This window comes from Cervus canadensis, chromosome 18, assembly GCF_019320065.1.
Source record: "Cervus canadensis isolate Bull #8, Minnesota chromosome 18, ASM1932006v1, whole genome shotgun sequence".
In the NCBI taxonomy this organism is placed as follows: domain Eukaryota; kingdom Metazoa; phylum Chordata; class Mammalia; order Artiodactyla; family Cervidae; genus Cervus; species Cervus canadensis.
In genome coordinates, this window is record NC_057403.1 from 49,170,473 (window position 1) to 49,194,037 (window position 23,565).

The window sequence follows — 23,565 nt, forward strand, 5'->3', positions numbered from 1 at the left end:
TCACCGTTGCAACAAAAAGAATAAAATACTTAGGAGTACATCTATGTAAATAAACAAAAGACCTATACATAGAAAACTATAAAACACTGATGAAAGAAATCAAAGAGGACACAAACAGATGGAGAAACATACCGTGTTCATGGATTGGAAGAATCAATATTGTCAAAATGGCTATTCTACCCAAAGCAATCTATAGATTCAATGCAATCCCTATCAAGCTACCAACGGTATTTTTCACAGAACTAGAACAAAGAATTTCACCGCATTGTATGGAAATACAAAAAACCTCGAATAGCCAAGTAAAATCTTGAGAAAGAAGAATGGAACTGGAGGAATCAACCTGCCTGACTTCAGACTCTACTACAAAGCCACCGTCATCAAGACAGTATGGTACTGGCACAAAGACAGAAATATAGATCAATGGAACAGAATAGAAAGCCCAGAGATAAATCCACGAACCTATGGACACCTTATCTTCGACAAAGGAGGCAAGGATATACAATGGAAAAAAGACAACCTCTTTAACAAGTGGTGCTGGGAAACTGGTCAACCACTTGTAAAAGAATGAAACTAGAACACTTTCTAACACCATACACAAAAATAAACTCAAAATGGATTAAAGATCTAAATGTAAGACCAGAACTATAAAACTCCTAGAGGAGAACATAGGCAAAACACTCTCCGACATAAATCACAGCAAGATCCTCTATGACCCACCTCCCAGAATATTGGAAATAAAAGCAAAAATAAACAAATGGGACCTAATGAAACTTAAAAGCTTTTGCACTACAAAGGAAACTATAAGCAAGGTGAAAAGACAGCCCTCAGATTGGAAGAAAATAATAGCAAACAAAGCAACAGACAAAGGACTAATCTCAAAAATGTACAAGCAACTCCTGAAGCTCAATTCCAGAAAAATAAATGACCCAATCAAAAAATGGGCCAAAAAACTAAACAGACATTTCTCCAAAGAAGACATACAGATGGCTAACAAACACATGAAAAGATGCCCAACATCACTCATTATCAAGAGAAATGCAAATCAAACCACAAATGAGGTACCGATTACACGCCAGTCAGGATGGCTGCTATCCAAAAGTCTACAAGCAATAAATGCTGGAGAGGGTGTGGAGAAAAGGGAACCCTCTTACACTGCTGGTGGGAATGCAAACTAGTACAGCCGCTATGGAGAACAGTGTGGAGATTTCTTAAATACTGGAAATAGAACTACCATATGACCCAGCAATACCACTTCTGGGCATACACACCGAGGAAACCAGATCTGAAAGAGACACCTGCACCCCAATGTTCATCGCAGCACTGTTTATAATAGCCAGGACATGGAAGCAACCTAGATGCCCATCAGGAGACGAATGGATAAGAAAGCTGTGGTACATATACACCATGGAATATTACTCAGCCATTAAAAAGAATTCATTTGAATCAGTTCTAATGAGATGGATGAAACTGGAGCCTATTATACAGAGTGAAGTAAGCCAGAAAAATAAAGAACATTACAGCATACTAACACATATATATGGAATTTAGAAAGATGGTAACAATAACCCTATATGCAAAACAGAAAAAGAGACACAGATGTACAGAACAGACTTTTGGACTCTGTGGTAGAAGGCGAGGGTGGGATGTTTCGAGAGAACAGCAGCATCGAAACATGTATATTATCTATGTTGAAAGAGATCACCAGCCCAGGTTGGATGCATGAGACGTGTTCAGGGCTGGTGCACTGGGAAGACTCAGAGGGAGTGGGTAAAGAGGGAGGTGGGAGGGGGGATCGGGATGGGGAATACATGTAAATCCATGGCTGATTCATGTCAATGTATCACAAAGCCTACTACAATATTGTAAAGTAATTAGCCTCCAACTAATAAAAATAAATGAAAAAAAAATATAGGGATAGCACATAAGCACATAAAATAGTGTGGTCATGTGAGAGTTGTACCATAAAGAAAGCTGAGTACCAAAGAATTGATGCTTTTGAATCATGGTGCTGGAGAAGACTCTTGAGAGTCCCTTAGACAGCAAGTAGATAAGCCAGTCAATCCGAAAGGAAATCAACCCTGAATATTCTTTGGAAGGACTGATACTGAAACGGAAGCTCCAATACTTAAGCCACCTGATGTAAAGAGCTGACTCATTGGAAAAGACCCTGATGCTGGGAAGGATTGAGGGTAGGAGGAAAAGGGGACGACAGAGGATGAGATGATTGGATGGCATCACCCACTCAATGAACATGAGTTTGAGCAAACTCCGGGAGATAATAAAAGACACAAAAGCTTGGTGTGCTTCAGTCCATGGGGTCACAAAGAGTCAGACATGGCTTAATGACTAAACAACAACAAATCAGAAAAAATCAGTGGTAATAAAGGAAATGCAAATTAAGATACACATTAAGACGCCACTACATATGTATCAGAATCTCTGTAATCAAGAAGACTGATGGTACCAAGTAATGGTAAGGTTATGAAGCAACTCAAAATTTTTTGCACAAGGCGGACTGCCCTGGTGATCCAGTAGTTAAAACTTCACCTTCCAATGCAGGGAGTACAGGTTCAATCTCTGGTTGGACAGCTAAGATTCCACATGCTTCATGGCCAAAATATCAAAACATGAAACAGAAGCAATACTGTAATAAATTCAACGAAGACTTTCAAGGAAAAAATAAAAAGACTGAGGACAGCAGGAGTAGGGGGTGACAGAAGATGAGATGGTTGGATGGCATCATCAACTCAATGGACATGAGTTTGAGCAAATTCTGGGAGATAGTGAAGGACAGGAAAGCCTGGAGTGCTGCAGTCCATGGGGTCTGTCCACCAAAGAGATGGATAGGACATAGTGCCTAAACAACAATTATCCTACAGTACTTTATTTTTTCTTTTTACAAATGGTTATATCCAGCTGTCTCACAAAACTTAGTGAATGATCTATCATTTTCAGAAAAGAATCTCAATTTCTCTTGTTTTATTTATGCTTATCTGTAAAATGATCAAAAAGAACATAGAAAGGGGTCATTGTGAGAATTAAATGTTGCGGAAATAACTTGGGAAAAATGATGGAGCAGTAAATAATCCTAAACGAGTACACTTTTTATATATACCCCTTCTATCACCGTGGTATGTTGTATGTACTTAGGACAGTGGTATATTTTGTGTAGCAGATGGGCAAGAGAGTAGAACATGCATAACTACCAGAAGAACAGAGTACTTTATCTTCAAGGTTTTCACTTCCAAGACTCACTTACTGCTTCCAGTAGGAAACTGAAACATTTGATCATGAAAAATGAAAGCAGTAATTTAGGATCTGATGAATAATACTCTATAGATGGGGGAAAAAAAAAACAGTAAGCAGATTACTAAATATTTTGATCGATGCCCTGGAACTCTGAGTTCCATAATAAAAATAAATCAGTGATTTCTGAATTACACAGTAGAACACGTCATGACAGCTCGAATGGGGAGTAAGTCAAAATGAATCCTTCCATAATCTGGAAAATTTACTCATGGATGGCTACAGCATACTCAAGATATAAATATTACAATTCACAAAACTAATTAATGGCAGAAGATTCTAAACAGAATTCAAGGTTTTCCTTAACTTTTAACATGTGGGACCCAATGCTGAACAATTCCTACACAGAATTTCTGAAACTGCATTTCCTGCTAAATTAGACCCAGAATATATGTAGAAGTAGGGACAGTGGAGCCTGGTGGGCTGCCGTCTATGGGGTCGCACAGAGTTGGACACGACTGAAGCGACTTAGCAGCAGCAGCAGCGTTTCCATCACATTAGTCAAAAAACATGTGAGACATATGTCAGCTAATGTACTAATGTTTACATTTGTTATTATTAACATAAAGCTGGAAATACACACGCTAAAATAAAAAACATTTCCTTATTACTTCCATTATAATACATACATTTCAGTATAATCCCATACATCTATAAACCTTCAAGTTGTAAATTTCCAAAGATGCAACTCTTCATTCTAACAATGTCAGGCATGTGTGAAACAACAGCATGTCCTCTGTCTCCTATTACTGACGATCCTTCAGTTCTACCATCTTCCACCTCATTCCTCTCCTCCAGTCAGTAATTCTTATTGTGTATTCACTGGATGCCAGTCCCTGTATGACAGCTATTGTACTCTATTACTTTTCATAGTACTATACTGTAAAAAAATTTTTTTTAATTTTTGTGTTTGTTTTTCATGTATTATTTGTGTGAAAGGTATTATAAACCTATTACAGTACAGTATTATATCACAAATTGTGTAAGTTGGGTATTCAGGCTAACTTAGTTGAACTTAATGAACAAATTAGACTTAAGAACATGCTCTTTGAATGGTACTCATTTCCATGTGGGGGACTTATTGTATGTGAAGTATACCACTTTATATTTTTCAGAAGAACACATCATTAATGTAAGAGACATTATGGCACAGAAATAAACTGAGTATGATACAAAATGATTATAATATAATAGCAAGATTACATTTTTTACAGAAAGAAAATTCATAATTTTAAAATGAATGCATAGTATAAAAAATAGGTGGCATGCATGGAAATATTTGATTTCTTTTTTTTTTTTGAAATGCTCATGAACCAAACTGTGACAATAAGAAACAGGTGCTATAAAACACACACATACACACATAGGAAAAGAAGAACACGTCACATTATCACGTGGAAAGTATATACTTACTTTCTTAAAAATACTCATTTCCAAATAACATCAACTATAAATTTATGAGTACATATATAACTTTGTATATTTTTCCTCAGATGTTAAACAGCATCCAGGTTGATTTTCAACTTATGCTCCTATAAATATGCATTAAAATACTTAGGTGATTAAAGATTAGCCTACAAAGTGACAGGGCCTTAACAGAATTTCAGTGATAAGAAACATATATTGTGAAGGAATATGAACATGATCAGAACTGAAACACTATAATTATTTAATAAGATACTTCTGGTTCCTAATAGACACGGTAATGCTGGAGATTCCAAGGTAGGGTCAAGGATATAGAAAGCTAATAAATTTGCTGTAACATAGATTTAGGCTTTGTGAGTAGCTGGTCAGGTTATAGGTTATAGACTTTCATGATGACTTCTTTTTCTCTTGCCAATTCTAATAATTGTTCTTTTAGAAATGATAAATTATTTTTTTTGTCATTTCAGTGTTTAAATATCCATCAAGTTTCAATAATGTCTCCAGCACATTTATCTACTGATGATTTTCTGTTTCGCTGAATATACTGATTCTTTGATTACTATGTGCTTTTTTAAAAAAAAATTATCACTGGAATATAAATGCTTTACAACGTTGTGTTAGTTTCAGCTGTATAACAAAGTGAATCAGCTTTATGTATACTTTATGTTACATAAAGTACAATGCTTGAGCATTATATACCTCATTCTTGAGCCTCTTTCCCAATTCCCACCCCACCATCCCACCCCTGTGTGTCAATACAGAGCACTGAGCTGAGCTCCTTGTGTTATAGAGCAGCTTCCCACTAGTTATTTATTTTACATATGGTACTATGTACATGGGCTTCCATGGTGGCTCGGGTGGTAAAGAATCTGCCTGCAATGTAGGGGACCTGTGTTCGATCTGTGGGTCGGAAAGATCCCTTGAGAAGGGAATGGCAACTCACTCTAGTAGTCTTGCCTGGAGAATTTCAAGGACAGAGGAGCCTGGTGGGTTACAGTCCACAAGGTTGCAAAGTCGGGCACGACTAAGCAACTAACACTTTGACTGTCTGACTGTATTATGTGTCAATGCTGCTCTCCCAATCTGTCCCACCCTCTCCTTTCCTTCCTGTGTCCACATGGCTATTCTCTATCTGCATCTCTATTCCTACGCTGAAAACAGGATCACCTGTACCATTTTTTTCTAGATTCCACATATATATGTTCATATATGATATTCGTTTTTCCCTTTCTAACTTCACTCTGTATTGACAGACTATAGGTCTATCCACATCACTATAAATGGCCCAATTTTGTTCCTAACTTTTATAGTTGAGTAATATTCCACTGTAGTGGGCGTCCCTGGTAGCTCAGTGGTAAAGAATTCACCTGCCAATGCAGGAGATGCAGGTTCAATCCCTGGGTCAAAAAGATCCCCTGGAAAAGGAAATGGCAAACCACTCTAGTATCCTTGACTGAGAAATCCCATGGACAGAGGCACCTGGTGGGGTACTGTCCATGGGGTCATAAAGAGTCAGACACAACTTAGTGACTAAATAACAAAGATATTTCATTGTATATATGTACCACATCTTTATCCATTCATTGGTTGATGGGTATTTACAATGCATCCATCTCTTGCCTACTGTAAACAGGGCTGCAATGAACATTCGGGTACACATGTCTTTTTCAATTATGGTTTTCTCAGGGTACATGCTGAGGAGTGGCATTGCTGGGTCATATGGTAGTGTTTAGTTTTTTAGTTTTTATTTCTAGTTTTTTAAAGAACCTCCATACTGTTTTCCACAGTGTCTGTATAAATTTACATTCCCACCAACATTTTATATTCCCAATTTACATTCCTAAGAGGGTTCTCTTCTCTCCACATCCTTTCCAGCATTTATTGTTTGTAGATTTTTTCATGATGGTCATTCTGACAGGTGTGAGGTGATAGTTCATTACAGTTTTGATATGCATTTCTCTAAAAATTAGTGATGTTGAACAGCTTGATTATTATTTTTAATAATTTTTTCCTAGTTAAGGATATAAAGAAAAATAATGACCTATTTATTAAATTTCCTATTCTGAAATCTCCCTTTGTATTATGCAAATAGAGGTAAATGCCAACTGTTTTGGTGAGTGGGGAGATAAGAATGAAGAGGTCCAAACTAGCCCACTCACCAGAGGGGTACATGATGGTAGAAATGTTTCTAAAACATTCTATAAGGCAACGCCTTGTTTATTGTACTTTGGGAGCTGTATTCTTAAGACAGAATCTAAAGTCTATGAATATTATTTTATATTAATTATCAACTGTGCTCTAAAATTAATTCTTTTAGCTTTCCTTATCATAAATTTCTTGATCCATTTTTCTTTGTTCTAATTAAAGTACAGTTAATTTACAATGCTGTGTTTGTTTCTATAATATAGCAAAGTGATTCAGATCACTTGTTCAGATTTTTCCATTGTAGGCTATTGTAAGATATTAAATACAGTTACTTGTGATACAGAAGCACTTATTTGTTTACTTATTTGATATAAAGTGTGTATCTGTCAATCCTAAGGTGCTAATTATCCTAAGGTGTTAATACTAAGGTGCTAATCCTAAAATGCAGAAAAACATATACTTCTGCTTTATTGACTATGCCAAAACCTTTGTGTGGATCATAACAAATTATGGAAAATTCTTAAAGAGATAGGAATAGAGACCATCTTATCTACATCCTGAGAAATGTGTATGTAGGTCAAGAAGCAACAGTTAGAACTGGACATGGAACAACAGACTGGTTCCAAATTGGGAGAGGAGTAGTTAAGGCTGTATATTGTCACCCTACTTATTTAACTTATATGCAGAATACATCATGTGAAATGCCAGGCTGGATGAAGCACAAGCTAGAATCAAGATTGCAGGGAGGTATATCAATAACCTCAGATTTGCAGATGATACCACCCTTAAGGCAGAAAGCAAAGAACTAAAGAACTTCTTGATGAAAACGGAAGAGGACAGTGAAAAAGCTGGCTTAAAACTCAACATTCAAAAAACTAAGATCATGGCATCCGGTCCCATCACTTCATGGCAAATAGATGGGAAAACAATGGAAACAATGACAGACTTTTGTCTTGGGGCTCCAAAATCACTGCAGATGGTGACTGCAGCCATGAAATTAAAAGACGCTTGCTCCTTGGAAGAAAAGCTATGACCAACTTAGATAGCATATTAAAAAGTAGAGACATTGCGACCTAAGGTTCATCTAGTCAAAGCTATGGCTTTTCCAGTAGTCATGTATGGATGTAAGAGTTGGACCATAAAGAAAGCTGAGTGCCAAAGAACTGATGCTTTTGAACTGTGGTGTTGGAGAAGACTCTTGAGAGTCCCCTGGACTGCAAGGAGATTCAACCAGTCCATCCTAAAGGAAATCAGTCCTGAATATTCATTGGAAGGACTGATGGTGAAACTGAAACTCCAAGACTTTGGCCACCTGATGTGAAGAACTGACTCAACTGAAAAGACCTTGATGCTGGGAAAGACTGAAGGCAGGATGAGAGTGGACGACAGAGGATGAGATGGCTGGATGGCATCACCAACTCGATGGACATGAGTTTGAGTAAGTTCCAGGAGTTGGTGATGGACAAGGAAGCCTGGTGTGCTGCAGTCTATGGGGTCGCAAAGAGCTGGACAAGACTGAGCGACTGAACAGAGTGAAGGTGCTGATTTATCCCATCCCCCAACCCCACACTCTGATAAACATTAATAATTTCTTCACTATGTCTGTGAGTCTGACAAACACTGTATGGTTATTTAACTATATATGGATACAGTATAATTTTTGTATAATGTTCATAAACATTAAATGAATATTCCTATTAATAATCCTTTAAAAAATTAGAATATATCTTTAAAAATAAAACTATTTTATTTAACACCATGTTGGTAAAATAGCAGAAAAAGACAAAATAACCTACTAAGACAAATTTCCCAGTAAGTCAAAACTATAACTTGAAATTCAAAAACAAATAAGAAGTAAAAAAAAAATCCTATTTTTTGAATTATACAATTATTAACATCTACTCCATACATGAGGGAAAGGGGGGTGCTAGCCTCTTTCTATCATTAAAATCCTGTATCTGAAATAAGGCTTCAACATCAAAAGAACAGAATCGTATTTAAACATGAAAATCAACACTTGAACAAAAAGTGCAGCCAAATGGCTCAAACTCTTGTTTTGGTAAGAATAAGGAAACACAAAATGACAGTACAAATAAAATTATTTTCATTAATCAAGAAAAAGTCTTTATACTCAAAAGTTTTATGTAGATTCAAATATTCAGCATTTTAAATTTGGGCATATATCACAATTAAAATGCATATGATGAAATCTATTCTAAAGAATTCTCAGAATAGGAAGATATCAGCGAAAAAAAGTACTGCCTGCCACATAGGTAAACAAACGATGTTACAGTCATGGCGCCATCAGAATACTGTCACCCTGGTGGTGAGCCCTGAGGGAATCCAGGATAGAAACCAGAAGCCCACCATTCAGCAGTCAGAATCTGCAGCCACCCCCAAGGGTGTACCCTGAGGAGACACAAGATGAGAAAAGCACAGGATACTGGCCCCAGATAGCTGTGGTTCCTAACAAAGGAATGGTTTTAGTGAGCCCAGCTTTTTGCATCTTCCCATATATAGAAAAGTACTAAACTGTTTAACTAGCGATATTTGGTAATTAACAGTAATCTTCTGAAGATACTGACTATCTGGAATTTGCGCAGAAACTCATATATCCTGGCTCCTCCATTTCCTCTTTGGACCAGTCTCTCAGAGCTATCTGATATTCTATGTCCCAGGCTCAAGTATTTAGTCTGCCAAATAAAACATAATTCTCAACTATTGGGTTGTGTATTTTTTTCAGTCAACATAGATATGTCTGAAGATAGTAGAAAGGACAGTAGATTACGAATGGGAAAGATTCAGCTTTATAAGACTGTTCAGTTACCAAGGTGCTTGGCTAATTCAGTTTTTCCATCCATGAAATGAAAAGGCTAGATTCCACATACGACATTCTAAAATGCTAACAAGAGACTACTTCCACTAAGGGCAGAGTATAGTTTTCAAGAGCCTGGGCTTAGGCGTTAGAAGGACTTTGGTTCAAATTTCACCTATTACCTGGTTAACAGTGTGACTATGAGCAAGTTACCATTTCTCAGTCTCTGTTTCTTTATCTATAAAATGTACACATTAACCCAACATTTTTTTGTAAATATTAAATTTTGATGATAATGATATTAGTAAGAACTGAGTGTTTACTATATTTAAAACACATTAAAAAAACTAAGATCATGGCATCTGGTCCCATCACTTCATGGCAAATAGAAGGGGAAAAAAGTGGGAATAGTGACAGATACTATTTCCTGAGCTCCAAAATAATTGCAGATGGTGACAGTAGCCATGAAATTAAAAGACACTTGCTCCTTGGAAGGAAAGCTATGACAAACCTAGACAGCATATTCAAAAGCAGAAACATTACTTTGCAGACAAAAGTTTGTATAGTTAAAACTATGGTTTTTCCAGTATTCAGGAAATCAATCCTGAATATTCATTCCAAGGACAGACGTTGAAGCTGAAGCTCCAATACTTTGGCTACCTGATGCGAAGGGCCAACTCACTAGAAAAGACCCTGATGCTGGGAAAGACTGAGGGCAAAAGGAGAAGCAGGCAGCAGAGAAAGAGATGGTTAGACAGCATCACTAAGTCAATGGACACGAATTTGAGCAAACTCTGGGAGACAGTGAAGGGCAGGGAAGCCTGGTGTGCTGCCGCCCATTGGGTTGCAAAGAGTTGGACACCACTTAGCAGCTGAACAACAACATAAGTTTTATGCTTGTATTACTTCCTTTAAACTTCATAAAACCTCTATTGTGTCACTATCCTGTACTATCCCCCCACCCCCCGCCCCCATGATTTAACAGAAGAAACAGGTACCAAGAGGTTAAGTAACTTGACTATAATTGTTGAGTTAGTGAGAGGCAGAACAAGAATACAACCCAGGCAGCCAAACTCCAGAGACTATATTTTTAGCTTTTGCATCAATAAATGGCAGTTTTTTAAGGATGGTGAATACCCAAAGGAGTTTAATATTGATGCTACAATGTCAAAGACAGAAGCTTTTACATAAACCAAGACACATCATTCCTAAAAGCAGGGAAGGCTAATGGTCAATTGGATTCTTTGGGAGTGTACAAATGAATGTGTTACTTCCAAAGAAGATGAAAAATGGTTCCAATTAAAATGGTCATTGATAATACCACTAATTAGGGTATCCTACAACTTCTGTCTGTACTCACCTTTCATTGAAATATGTATTTTTGAGAGATTCATTTTAAGATTATTTCATAACTTGTAATATTTTAAATATTAATAAACATGGGTGAGTTTAAAATCATTAAAAAGGACAAATTTCAGAAATATGTAGACTAATTTGAAATATCCTTTTGAAAAATAAACACTCTAGACATGATTACTTTGAAATTTCAATGGAAAAAAGTATCTCAGAAAATTTTAGTCATTTAGCTGTACAATTAATGAGCTAATTAGCACTTTTTTTCCCTCAGAAGATAAACATCTTTAATCTCCTTCACAACTGTAAAGCAGTTTTAATTGCCACTGAGGGTCACAATTTATTTCTATGCTATGTTAAGTTGGTTTCAATTCAAGTTATAATGTTACAACCTTAGATTCTTAAATGTAATCCCCATGGTAACACAAACACACAAAATCTACAAAACATATGCAGAAGAAAATGAGAAGGGAAGCAAAATAGTTCACTACAAGTCAACTAAACAAGAAAGAAATGAGGACATTTCTTCATCGATTAAACTCTCTAATCAAAAGGATTTGCAGAATGGATTAAAAAAAGAGGTCTAACTATACAGCTCTTTAAAAGAGACACAATGTCGTTCCAAAGCCAGGAATCAGCTGAATGGGAAAGAACTGCAAAAGACATTCCATACAACTTGTAACCAAAGTGAGCTGGGGAGTTATGTTAGTATCAGAGAAAACAGACTTTAAGTAAAACAATAAAAACAAAAAAATTCTGTTACAAGACACAAAAGAGGACATTATATATTGACAAAAGGGTCAATTCATCAAGAAGATACAACAAATGTAATCACATATTACCCCCAAAACAGAGTCTCAATGTAGGAAAAACAATTTTTCAAAGAATTGAAAGGAGAAACAGAGCTCTACAATAATACTTGGAAATTTCAATACTCCACTGTCTGTAATGCAGAACATCTAAACAGAAGATAAAAAAGAAAACAGAGTAATTAAACAATAAAAAGCCAACTAGACCTAACTGACATGTATAAAACACTCTAAACGACAACGGCAGGAAGTATGACTTTTTGTTTTAAAGAGTAGTTTTAAGTTCACTGAAAAATTGAGGGGAAGATACACGCATTTCCCATATAGTTCCTGCCCTCACATGTTCATTGCCTCCCCATTATTAACATTGCCTTTTTCAGTGGTATGTTTGTAAAGTTGATGATCCTGCACTGACACAGAATTACCCAAAGCCTGTAGTTTATATTAAGGTTCACTCTTGGTGTCTATTCTGAGTTTAGACAAAGGTATCAAGACATGTAGCCATCATTATGATATCATACAGAGTATTTTCACTGCTCTAATAATCCTTGGTGCTCTATCAATTCAAGCCTCCAACTCCCAATCCTGGCAGTCACTGATCTATAACAAGAGAAGGCTCTACACATGGAGATCACCAGGTGGTCCATACCGAAATCAGATTAATTATATTCTTTGCAGCCGAAGATGGAGAAGCTCTATATAGTCAGCAAAAACAAGATCAGGAGCTGACTGTGGTTCAGATCATGAACTCCTTATTGCAAAATTCAGACTTAAACTGAAGAAAGTAGGGAGATCCACTAGACCATTCAGGTATAACCTAAATCAAATCCCTTATGACTATACAGTACAAGTGACAAACTGATTCAAGGGATTAGATCTGATAGACAGAGTGCCTGAATAACTATGGACGGAGGTTCATGACATTGCACAGGAGGCAGTGAGAGGAACATAGCCAAGCAAAAGAAATGCAAAAGGCAAAATGGTTGCCTGAGGAGGCCTTACAAACAGCTGGGAAAAGAAGAGAAGTGAAAGGCAAAGGAGAAAAGGAAAGATATATCCATTTGAATGCAGAGTTCTAAAGAATAGCAAGGAAAGATAAGAAAGCCTTCCTCAGTGATCAACGCAAAGAAACAGTGGAAAACAATAGAATGGGTAAGACTAGAGATCTCGTCAAGAAAATTAGAGATACCAAGGGGACATTTCATGCAAAGATGGGCACAATAAAGGACAGAAATGGTATGGACCTAACAGAAGCAGAAGATAGTAAGAAGAGATGGCAAGGATACACAGAACTATACAAAAAAGATCTTCATGACCCAGATAATCACGATGGTGTGATCACCCACCTAGAGCCAGACATCCTGGAATGTAAAGTCAAGTGGGCTGTAGGAATTCCAGTTGAGCTATTTCACATCCTAAAAGATGATGCTGTGAAAGTGCTGCATTCAATATGCCAGCAAATTTGGAAAACTCAGTAGTGGCCACAGGACTGGTAAAGGTCAGTTTTGATTCCAATCCCAAACAAAGGCAATGCCAAAGAATGTTCCAACTACCGCACAATTGCACTCATCTCACACGCTAGCAAAGTAATGCTCAAAATTCTCCAAGTCAGGCTTCAACAATATGTGAACTGTGAACCTGCAGGTGTTCCAGCTTTATTTAGAAAAGGAAGAGGAATCAGAGATAAAATTGTGAACATCCGTTAGATAGTTGAAAAAGCAAGAGAGTTCCAGGAAAACATCTACTTCTGCTTTACTGACTAGGCCAAAGCCTTTGACTATGTGGATCACAACACACTGTGGAAAATTCTTCAAGAGATGGGAATACCAGACCATCTGACCTAACTCCTGAGAAATCTGTATGCAGGTCAAGAAGCAACAGTTAGAACTGGACATAGAACAGACTGGTTCCAAATAGGGAAAGGAGTACGTCAAGGCTGTGTATTGTCACTTTGCTTATTTAGTTACTGACATGCAGAATCTATCAAGCAAAATGCCAGGCTGGATGAAGCACAAGCTGTAATCAAGATTGCCGGGAGAAATATTAAAAACCATCTGTGCAATTATCAGATACGCAGATGACACCACCCTTATGGCAGAAAGTGAAGAACTAAAGAGCCTCTTGATGAAAGTGAAAAAGGAGAGTGAAAAAGTTGGCTTTAAACTCAACATTCAGAAAACTAAGATCATGGCATCTGGTCCCATCACTTCATGGTAAATAGATAGGGAAACAATGGAAACAGTGACAGAATTTATCTTTTGGGGCTCCAAAATCACTGCAGATGGTGGCTGCAGCTAGGAAATTAAAAGACGCTTGCTCCTTAGAAGAACAGCTATGACCAACCTAGACAGCATATTAAAAAGCAGAGACATTACTTTGCTGACAAAGGTTCGTCTAGTCAAATCTATGGTTTTTCCAGTAGTCATGTATGGATGTGAGAGTTGGACTATAAAAAAGCTGAGCACTGAAGAATTGATGCTTTTGGAGTGTGGTGTTGAAGAAGATACTTGAGAGTCCCTTGGACTGCAAGGAGATCCAACCAGTTAACCCTAAAGGAAATCAGTCATGAATATTCACTGAAGGACTCATGCTGCAGCTGAAACTCCAATACTTTTGTCACCTGATGCAAAGAACTGAGTCACTGGAAAAGACCCTGATGCTAGGAAAGTTTGAAGGCAGGAGGAGAACAGGATGACAGAGGATGAGATGGTTGGATGGCATCACTGACTTGATGAACACGACTTTGAATAAATTCTGGGAGTTGGTGATAGATACGGAGGCCTGGTGTGCTGCAGTCCATGGGGTTGCAAAGAGTTGGACACGACTGAATGACTGAACTGAACTGATCTGCTAGTTTTGCCTTTTGTAGAATGATGCCATTTAACTGAAATTGTACAATATGTAGCCTTTTGTGATGGGCTTTTTTCACTTAGCAATACGGATGTAACGTTCCCCCATGGCTTTTTATGGCTTGTATATATGTATGCAAGCATGCAAGTTGTATCTGACTGTTTGTGGCCCTATGGACTATAATTCACCAAGCCTCTGTCCATGGGATTTTCCAAGCAAGAATACTGGAGTGGCTTCCATTTCCTTCTCCAGGGGATCTTTACCCAGGGATCAAGTCCGTGTCTCCGTATTGTAGGCAGATTCATTACCACTGAGTCACCTGTGAAGCTCTTTTTGGCTTGATATAGCTGTAAATTTAATCCCTACATTAAAAAGAAAGATCTCAAATTGATGATTTTAAAATATACCTTGAGGACTTAGGAAAAAAACAAACTAAATCTAAAGTAACAGAAAGAAAGAAAATAGTAAAGAAAATGGAGACTAGACAAGAGAATTGATGAAACTAAAGACTGCTTTTCTGAAAACAAGAAAACAGTTGACAAACCTGCAGCTAAACTGACAAAGGATTGAGTGGATGTAAATCACTAACATCAGGAATGAAAGTAGTTGTATTATTGCTGCCTTTAGAGAAATAGCTTAAACAACTTTCATGCCAACAAATCAGATAACCTAGATGAAATTGACAAATTCCTGGAAACACACAAATTACCAAACTGAATGAAGAAGAAATAGAAAATCTCAACAGATCTATAACAAGTAAAACTGCTGAAGTATCAGTCAAAGATTTCTCAACTAAGAAATCCAAGCAGATGGCTTCTTTGGATTTAAAGAAGTATTTAAAGGAGAATTACCACCAAATGCTCAAAATCTTCCAAAAAACAGAAGAAAAGAAAACACTCTATGAGGCCAGCATTAACTCGATACTAAAGTCAGATACCGCTCTAATGACACAAAGAGAAGAGGAACTAAAGAGCCTCTTCATTAGTTGAAGTAGGAGAGTGAAAGAGCCGACTTAAAACTAAATGTTAAAAGAACTGAGATCATGGCATCTGGCCCCATGTCTTCATAGCAAATAGAGGGGGAAAACATGGAAGTAGTGACAGATTTCCTCTTCTCGGGCTCTAAAATCAGAGGATGGTGACTGAAGAAACAAAATCAGAAGACACTTGCTTCCTTGCAGGAAAGCTAAGACAAATCTAGACAGTGTGTTGAAAATGAGAAACATTACTCTGTCGACAAAGGTCCATATAGTCAAAGCTAGGTCTTCCCAGTAGTCACATGTGGTTGTGAGAACTGGACTATAGAGGAGGCAGAGTGCCACAGAATTGATGCCTTTGAACTGTGGTGCTGGAGAAGACCCCTGAGAGTCCCTTTAACAGTGAGATTAAACCAGTCAATCTTAAGGGAAATCAGCTCTGAATACTCGTTGGAAGGACTAATGCTGGAAAGATTTGAAGGCAGGAAGAGGGCGTCAGAGAATGAGCCTTGAACTGAAGAAACCAACTATGACTTGAAGTAAAAGATGGATCCACTAATTCTTTAACGTATTCCTCTTCAAGCCTCTTTAAAGGCTTTTACCTTTCTGTTGAATCCAGCATTAAGCTCAATGGGACTCTACTTAATATTGATCCTGCATCCATACACTGAAAAGTTTCTCCATCTCCTTAGTCAGTTTTTCAAGGTTCTTCTGACATTATTGACTATACCACAGACCACGGGCATAACAAACTTGAGATGTTCCATGATCTTGTCCTTGTATTTTAGAATTGTACCAATGGTTGAATAATTCATGTTTTAAGAATGAGTAATGTCTGCAACTTTTTTCCTCATGCCACTCTCTCAATTATTTTCACTTTTGCTCCCATTGTTACTGCTTGGCACTTATTAGCAATACCAGCTACATCACTGCTGCTTTTATGCTTGCTTCTGTATATCATGGGCTTGAAATAAATACACCATATGGAGTATATCAAGGCTGTATATTGTCACCCTGTTTATTTAACTTATATGCAGAGTATATCATGTGAAATGCCAGGCTGGATGACTCACAAGCTGGAATCAAGATTGCTGGGAGAAATATCAACAACCTCACATATGCAGATGATATCACTCTAGTGGTAGAAATTGACAAAGAACTAAAGAGCCTCTTGATGAAGGTGAAGGAGGAGCATGAAAAAGCTGGCTTAAAACTCAACATTCAAAACATGAAGATTATAGTATCCAGTCCCATCACTTCACGGCAAATAGTGACAGATTTTATTTTCTCGAGCTCCAAAATCACTGTGGACAGTGACTGCAACCACGAAATTAAAAGATGTTTGCTCCTTGGGAAGAAAAGCTATGACAAACCTAGAGAGTGTGTTAAAAAGCAGAGACATCACTTTGCCAACAATGGTCTTCTATATAGTCAAAGCTATGGCTTTTCCAGTAGTCATGTATGGATGTGAGAGTTGGACCATAAAGAAGGCTGAGCACCGAAGAATTAATGGTTTTGAACTGTGGTGCTGGAGAAGACTCTTGAGAGTCCCTTGGACAGTAAGGAGATCAAACAAGTCAATCCCAATTCATCTTCAATTCCAAATAATATTCACTGGAAGGCCTGATGTTGAAGTTGATCAAATTCTTTGGCCACCTGTTGCAAAGAGGTGACACACTGGAAAAGACCCTGATACTGGGAAAAACTGAGGGTAAGAGGAGAAGGGGGTGACAGAGGATGAAATGATTGGATGGCATCACTGATTCAGTGGACATGAGCTTAAGAAAACTCAGGGAAATAGTGAAAGATGTGGCATGCTGCAGTCCATGGGGTCATCAGGGTTGGATATTAAACTGTGACTCAACAACCACCACCACTATATTCTATAGAGTACTGTACAGCAAAGCACACAAAAGCACAGGCATGTGTAGAGGGTGTATGAACGCGATAATGTGCACCACGCTCATGTACACCAGTTACTGGGCGTGTGAATATATGTTTGCATCGTTGAAAGCTCCAACCTGAAGGATCATATGAGGGGACTTACTGTATATACAAGAAAATATTTTTCGGCTATTAAAAAAACAAAATTTCTGTCATTTTTGACAACACGGATGCACCTGGAGGGCATTATGCAATAAGCCAGACAGAGAGAGACAAATATCATATGATCTCACTTACATGTGGAATCTAAAAGAAGGCTGAACTCAGAGATACAGAGAACAGACTGGTGGGTACAAGGGCGGGGGATGTGTAAAATGGGTGAAGGTGTTCAAAAGATATAGTTTCAGTTACAAATAAGTCCTGGGAATGTAATGTGCAGTATGGTGAATATAGTCAATAACCTTGTGTGGTATATTTGACATTTGCTTAGAGAACAGATCTTAAAACTTCTCAACACAGGAAAATATAACTATGTGTGGTGATAAATGTTAACTTATTGTTGTAATAATTTTGCAATGTGTGTTTGTGTATATATATATATATGAAATTATTATGTTGTATACCTAAAACTAATATAATGTTATATGCCAATTATATCTCAATTAAAACAAAAAAACACTGCAGTGTGGTACTGGCATAAGGATAGATGTACAGACCAAGAAAACAGAATTGAGAGTATAGAAATAAACACATATCCATGGACAACTGACAAGCATTTTAAGTCTATCTGATGGGGAAATAAGAATTTTGAATAGATGATGCTGGGGCTACTAGATTTCCACATACAAAGAAATCTAGTGGATCTCTAACTCATATCATGTGTGAAAATTGACTAAATATGAACTGGTCTAAATACAGGAGCTAAGGAGTGGCCTCAAGATGGTGGAGTAGAAGAATGTGAGTTTCTTACAAAAACACCAAAATCACAAAATCACTGCTGCAAATCACGCTAAAGAAAAAGGAGTGAAAAGAAATGAAGACAGGCTAAGAGATCTCTGAAAGTGAAAGTCACTCAGTTGTGTCTGATTCTTTGAGACCCCATAGACTACACAGTCCACGGAATTCTCCAGGCCAGAACACTGGAGTGGGTAGCCTTTCCCTTCTCTGGGGGATCTTCCCAACCCAGGGATCGAACCCAGATCTTCCACATTGCAGGCAGATTCTTTACCAGCTGAGCCACAAGGGAAGCCCAAGAATACTGGTGTGAGTAGTCTATCCCTTCTCCAGCAGATCTTCCAGACCCAGAAATTGAACCGGGCTCTCCTGCATTGCAGGCGGATTCTTTACCAACTAAGCTATGACAGAAGCCCACAAGAGACCTCTGGGAAAACATTAAATGCACCAATATTCACATTATAGGGATTCCAGAAGGAAAACAGAGGAAGAAAAGACCTGAGAAAATATTTGAAGAGAAAATGGCTGAAAACTGTCCTAACACGAGAAAGAAGATAGTTACCGTAGTACAGGAAGCACACAGAGTGCCTAGCAAGATAAACCCAAGGAGGAATACACTGAGACACATAGTAATCAAACTGACAAATTACTAAAGAAATTTTTTTTTTTTTTTACAGCAACAAGGGAAAAGCAACAGATAACTTATAGGGGAACTCCCGTAAGGATATTGGTTGACTTCTCAGCAGAAACTCTGCAGGCCAGAAGGCAGCTGCATGAAATATTTAAAGTAATGAAAGGGAAAAACCTACAAGCAAGAATATTCTACACCAAAAGGCCTTCATTCAGATTCGATGGAGAAATCAAAAGCTTTATAGACAAGCAAAAGCTAAGAGAATTCAGCACTACCTGACCAACTTTGCGTGAAATACTGAAGGAAATTTTCTAAGTGGAAAAGAAGAGACCATTACTAGAAACAAGAAAATTAAGAATGGAAAAGTTTATCAGTAAAGGCAAACATAAAGTAAAGGTTAAGAAATCATCTGCACACAAATATGATATCAAAACTAGCAACTGTGAGAAGAGGATAGCACAGATGCAGGATGCTGGAAATGCATTTGACATTAAAAGGCCAGCAAATTAAAATAATTATTTATACATAGACTGCTGTATCAAATCTCATGGCAATATAAAAATCTACAAAAGATACCTACACACAAAAAGATACACAAAAAGAATCCAAACATAAAACTTAAGTTAGTCATCTAATCAAAAGAGAAGACAATAGAAGAGGAAGGTGAAAAAAGACCTACAAAAACAAAGCCGAGACAATTAACAAAATGGCAAGAGGAACATATATGTTGATAATTACCTTAGATGAAATGGATTAAATGCTCCAACAAAAAGACACAGGTTGGCTCAATGGATATAAAAGCAAGATCCATACATTTTCTGTGTACAAGAAACCCACTTTAGATCTAGGGACACACATAGTAAGAGGATGGAAAGTAAGAGGATGGAGAAAGGTATTCCATTCAAGTAGAAATGAAAGGAAAGTGGGAGTAGCAATACTAATATATCAGACAAAATGAATTTTCAAATAAAAACTGTTATAAGAGACAAAGGACACTACATAATGATCAAGAGATCAATCCAATAAGATATAACAATTTTAAGTACATATGCACCAAACATAGAGTACACGTACATAAGGCAAATACTAACAGTTGTAAAAGGAGAAACTGACAGTAACACAATAATACTGAGGGAATTTAACATCTCACATTCATCAATGGACATATAATCCAGACAGAAAATTAATAAGGAAACACAGGCCTTAAGCAACCCATTAAGTTGGACTTAACCGACATTTATAGAGAAGTAGAATGCACATTCTTCTCAAGTACACATGGAACATTCTCCAGGATTGATCACATGCTGGGCCACAATGTGAGATTCATTAAATTTAACTCATTATTGACTGGGGGATTTCTGCAGAAACTAATGCCTGTGGCTGATGATTTTCATATTGGCCAGGCCAGAATTAATTCTGTTATTTCACTAACACTTGTGGGTTAATACATTCAGTATTAACCTAAATAGATTCAGTATTAACCTAAAGCACCTGTAAAGTCTTCTCCAGACTGTGAGTTTTATTTTCACTTTCCACATTAGAATCAATCACAAAGGTTTTTTTGTCCTTTTGTAGGTCTAATATTCATACCGCCTGTATCAGAACTACATTTTTGAAGAACTATTTACTTCTGAGACACTAGTATACATGTTGATTGGATAATCAGTGAAAGTATCTGCATAAAATTCATTGAAAAATTCTTTTTCACAAAAAATTTCACGATGTGTCATTTTTGAAAATTTTATGGTAATAAATTTGCATTTATAATATACTCAAGGTTGACACAGAAACCTAATGGAGCAAACTGTGAATGATAATGAAAATTCTAAGTTGTATAATGAGCCTTAAAGATTTTAAGCTCTGGCAACTTTGCATGGTGATGTTAACTGTATCATTCTCTAAATACGTATTGATATGTCTCTGGTCAATAATGTTTGAATAATAAAAGATGTATTAATACATCTCCAGTCGATAATCTGTTACAAAAACTGAAATCATATCAAGTATCTGTTTTTACAGTAACACTATGAGATTGGAAATCAACTACCAGTAAAAAAAAAAAGTAAAAAACACAAACGCATGGAGGTTACACATTATGCTACCAAAAACCCAATCGATCATTAAGAAATCAAAGAAGAAATAAAAAAATACCTACAGAGAAATGAAAACAAAAACACAATGATCCAAAAATTGTGGGATGCATCAAAAGTAGTTCTAAGAAGGAAGTTTAGGTAAATACAATTTTACCTCAGGAAACAAGAAAAATCACAAAATTCCCCTAAAGCAACTAGGAAAGAACAAAAACAAAACCCAAAGTTAGCAAAAGGAAAGAAAGCATAAAGATCGGAGCAGAAATAAATGGCATAGAGACCAAGAAAACAACAGAAATGATCAATAAAACTAAAAGCTGGTTCTTTGAGATGATAAAATCAATACACCTTCAGATAGACTTACCACGAAAAACAGGGAGAGGCTCAAATCAACAAAATCAGAAAGAAAAAGGAGAAGTTATAATGGACACAAAATATATACAAAGATCATAACAGACTATGACAAGCAACTATATGCCAATAAAAACAGACAACCCCTTGAGGAAATGGACAAATTCTTAGAAAGGTACAATCTCTCAAGACTGACCAGGAAGAAATAGAAAATATCAACAGATCAACCACAAGTACTGAAACTGAAACTGTGGTTTAAAAACTCCCAGCATACAAAAGTCCAGAAGCAGATTGTTTCACAGGCAAATCCCATCAAAGATTTAGAGAAGAGTTCACACCTATCCTTCTTAAACTCTTCTAAAAATTGCAGAGGAAGGAACAATCCCAAACCCATTCTAAGAGGCCAACATCAGCCTGATAGCAGAACCAAAGATACCACAGAAAAGGAAAATTACAGGTCAGTATCACTGATGATCACAAATGCAAAAATCCTCAACAAAATACTAGCAATCCAAATCTAACACTACTTCAAAAGGATTCATACACCATGATCAGATGAAACTTTTCCCAGGGAGGCAAGGATTCCTTAATGTATGCAAGTTAAACACTAAATCAGCAAACCAAAGAATAAAACCATATGATCACCTCAATAGATGCAGAAAATGCTTTCAACAAAAGTCAACACCTGTGTATGATAATAACTCTCCAGAAAGTGAGCACAGAAGAAACCTACTTCAACATAATAAAGACCATATATGGCTAATCTACAGACAACATCGTGCTTAACTGTGAAAAGCTGAAAGCATTTCCCTTAAGATCAGGAACAAGACAAAGGTGTTCTCTTTTGTCACTTTATACAACATAGATTTGGAAAGCACAGCCATGGCAATCAGAGAAGAAAAAGAAATAAAAGGAATTAAAATCGAAAAAGAAGAAGCAAAACTGTCACTGTTTGTATATGACATGTTACTATACATCAAAAGTCCTAAAGATGCAACCAGCAAACCCCTAAAGCTCATCAATGAATTTGTTAGGGTTGCAGGATACAAAATTAATATACTGAAATCTACTGCATTTCTACATAGTAACAACAAAAGGTCAGAAAGAGAAATTAAAGAAACAATCCCATTTACCATCATATCACACAATAAAATATCTAAGAATAAACCCACCTAAGGAGGCAAAGGACCTACACTCAGAAAACTATAAGGTGCTGATAAAGAAACTGAGGGTGACACATCGATGAAAAGATATACCACATTCTTAGACTGGAAGAATCAACACTGTGAAAATGGCTGTACTACCCAAGGCAGTCTACAGATTTACTGCAATTACTATCAAATTACCAATGGCATTTTTCATAGAACAAAAAAAAAATCTTAAAACTTGTATGGAGACACAAAAGACCCCAAATAGAGAAAACAATCTTGAGAAAGAAAAACGGAGCTGGAAGAATTAGGTTCTCTGAGTTTGGAGTATACTACAAAGCTACAGTCATCAAAACAGTACAACACTGGCACAAAAAAGGAAATGTAGATCAGTACAATGGGATAGAAAGTCCAAATAAACTCACACACTTATGGTCAATTAATCTACAACAAAGGAGGCAAGAGTATACAATGAAGAAAAGGCAGTCTCTCCAACAAATGGTTCTGGGAAAACTGGACAGCTACATGTAAAAGAAGGAAATTAGGAAACTCCCTTATAGTATACACAAAAATAAGCTCAAAATGGATTAAAGACCTAAGTGTAAGACTGGATCCTATTAAACACTTAGAGGAAAACATAAGCAGAATATTCTTTCACGGAAATCACAGCAGTATTTTTTCTGATCTGTTATGTTGGGTAATGGAAATAAAAACAAAAATAAAAAATTTGATCCAGTTAAACTGAAAGCTTTTGCACAGCAAAGGAAACCACAGATAGGATGAACCCCAGAATTAAAGTAAATATTTGCAAATAATGTGATCGACAAG